The sequence below is a fragment of the Chenopodium quinoa genome, unplaced genomic scaffold (genome assembly GCF_001683475.1).
Source record: "Chenopodium quinoa cultivar QQ74 unplaced genomic scaffold, ASM168347v1, whole genome shotgun sequence".
Classification (NCBI taxonomy): Eukaryota; Viridiplantae; Streptophyta; class Magnoliopsida; order Caryophyllales; family Amaranthaceae; genus Chenopodium; species Chenopodium quinoa.
Window position 1 is genome coordinate 6099643 of NW_018742390.1, and position 3451 is coordinate 6103093.

Sequence of the window (3451 nt, forward strand, 5' to 3'; positions counted from 1 at the left end):
CATAGCTAGTCCTCATCATCCTCATCCATGGAGCCGAAACCTCCACTGCCACCTGCACCACCTGCACCAGAGGAGCTACCACCAAAATAATCAGCAAGAAAACTCCCCCCCGTCGGTCCCCCGAAAGGAATGTCCTAGCCGTACCCATGGAAGGCAAAATAGTCAGTATAAATGCCATGGGCAGTGGGATCCCTATCGTATCCGTGGGGTGGAGGCTGAAACCAATCAGGGTAAATAGCATCGTCGGAAATGTCGCCCCGACGAGCATAATCATCGTACATAGGGTAGAGAGCTCTACCCTGGTTCCTCTCAAGGTACCCTAACCTCTGGTCAATGGAGCCTACCATCCTCCTAAGGTCAGTGTGAGAATGCTCAATACGGCCTAAAGCCTGGCCTATACTCTAAAATTCCCAAACTAGGTCAGAGTCAACATGGAGGAAAGAATGAGACATGCGAGGTGGAGAAAACGCTACCTCGGGCTCAGGCTGGGGTGGTGGGACTAGTGGGGCTTGCCCCCTAGTGTTGGAAACTAAAAGGTCGTATGTGTAGGACACTTTCCCGGGGGAAAGGCGGTCAAATCAGGACTAGGTAGAGAAAAGATGGGCAATGGCTGCTCGGTCCCAGTCCTAATACACCAGTGGGGTGTCTCCTCACTATCCAGCCAACTCCTCAAAATACCTAGCAATAATATAGGTATTCGGTCCACAGTAGGTCAGTTGGTGGGGTCCACTCTAAACAAAACCGGCCTTTTTTACTGCTATCCTAGTGATAAGGCCTCCTATACGAATGGGGGTGCGAGACTGGGTACTGGCTGTGGCATGTCTGCTCAGATGGTGGATGATGTACCTACCCATGTTCAGTTTCCCAAACCCATACACATAGTGTCCTATAACAGCTAGTTCGTTGGTTTGGGCGTTATGGGGCTCATTCCTACCCAGAAAACACAAACCCGCAAATCTTTGCCAGATTTTTGGGATAGGGTGATGGATAGGTTTTATACTAGCATGTTGGGGGTCGGGGGGTAGGCAAACCAGTCAGAGCATGATAAATATCACCCATTTTGTAATCAGCATGCCATTGGAATGGTAATTCAGAATTTAATTCAAATAATTTACAAAATTCCACATATGTTAAACTAATATTCCTATTGTTCAACCTAAAATATAAATTCGGTCCATTTCTACTATTTACAACTTTCAAAGAAGAAAAGAATTCACAAGTTAGTTCACGGTATGTAGGATAATGCATATCAACGAATTTTCTCATTCCTATGTCACTCAAAAATCGTTTAACAAAATCATACAAACCATAAGTTTCTAGAGTAGGGCGGTGTAACCATCGTGAAGGAATTACCTCGCGCTCGGCTAGGTTTTCAAGCCGTTCTTTTTGCTCCTGGCTAGCAATACGAATCGTTGGCCAGTAGGGGAGTTGTAAATCTGGGTCGTACTCCTCCCTCGAGCTAGAACTCCTTCCGAAAATCGATCGAGCCTTCTTTGAAGCCATAATGTAAAATGGGTATGAAAAATAATTTGAATGGAATTTGAAAATTTATATATAGGATTGTAGAGGATTAAGAATATGTAAAAATATTTGGATTTTGGTGAGAAATGAAGAGAGAATCTTAGAGAGAAAGCAGAGGTTTTAAGTTTTTAGAGAGAGAAAGTTATGGAGGAAAGAGATAAGAATGAGAAAAGAAAGAAGAAAGGAGAAGAAATAACCCGGAGGCTGTCGCGCCCGTTAGGCGGGTGATCGCCCGATCGGACGATCTGAATTTTTTTTATTCTGCTATGCTCTCGCGCCCGGTCGGGCGCCCTTCGCCCGATCGGGCGATCTGGTGCTCAAATTTTCATCTCTTCTCGCGCCCGTTCGGGCGAGATTCGCCTGATCTGGCGATCAAAGATGTCCGTATACGACGAGTTTCGCGCCCGATCGGGCGAAAATTAAGTTTTTCTAGACTCACTTGAAAGGAATGGTGTCCTTCGAACAAGTGTACTATTCCGTTAGTGGGTTCAGAATTATTAGAAAGCTAATATATTCAGTGAGGTCAAGTGATCGGAATGCCTGGGTGGAGGTCGCTTCCGATCAATAATATTAATGAATAATTAATATTACAGCTTAATCTTGACTGAACCCTTCGGGTCACACCCAAGCATTCAACAAACCGAAACGACGAATTAATTCGGAAGGAATTAATGAGTCGACCGAGTAATATTTATTTAGACGTCAGAAATTCGAGCTTAGAGCGTCGAAACCGAGCGTCGGAAGTCGAGTCGAAAAATAGTGAAAGACGAGACGAGAAATAGTAATAAATCAACAAAAGACCAAAATACCCCTAGCATCGGAATGCCCAAGCAAACCGAGTGCTAAGGGCGTATGGCCTAGCATGGTGGCTAGTATGCGCACCAAGCCGAGCCTAGGCTGGCTGGTGCGTGCTAGCGCACCCATGCTAGCATCGCAAGGCTAGGCGCTTCCTAGTGCGTGATAGCATGCTAGGCGCAGCCTTGTGCGCGCAATGGCTAGCAAGCCATGCCGCAACAAGCTACAGCAGCCAGCTCGCCACAGCTAGCAGCAGCATGGCTAGGCCATTGCTTGCTGCCTAGCAGCATTGGCCAAGGCACAAGGCCAGCAGCAGCCCGCACAAGCATGATGGGCTTGCTGGCCAGCAGCGCCTGGCAGCCCGCATGCGAGTGCTGGGCCTGCTGGGCTTGCTGGGTGTGGCTGCCACGGACAGCAGCACATGGCAGCCCACCTCGGCTGCCTTGGTGCCCAAGGGTGGGTGCCATGTGGCTAGTGGTCCTTGAGTGTGTGTAGAGTGAGGTGGCCGGTTATGGGAGAGGGAGTGGGGAGCAAGTTTGGTCCCCCCCTTCTCCAAGTGGTCCTCACCTAACCACTCACATAAGCTTGCCACTTGTTGATTTATTACTAGCTTGATTATTAATTTTATTTTAGCTTTAAAATAAAATGGAAAAATCATACTATCCCACATTGATGGGAGAGTAAATGATACTCCCATCATTTCCTATAAATACCCAAGTATGGGCATTGGGAATGTTGCTTGAGTAAGAGTTGAAAAAGGCATCACAATTAGTGAAAACCTTTGAACTCAATATAATTACTCGGGTTTTATTGGTCGGGTCTTGCTAACCCCAAGACATTAGACCTAGTCAGTTTTGTTGGTGCGGGTGGACTTCGTTTGAGGTCTCCGTGTGAGCGGGACTTGAAGCTTTCAAGTAAGAGCTCATTTTGGAGCGAAGCACGCGTCAAAGGTAATTAGCTTATCTTAATCATGTGATTAATTTAATTATGTTTATGGTTTTATTTATTGCGAGTGCGGTCTTGTTTTTGGGTTTGTTTCCGCGGTGAGTCGGACTCACCAAACCCCAACATCACTCTCGCGCCCGATCGGGCGAGCTTCGCCCGATCGGGCCCGAGGCCATAATATCGTTTTTTA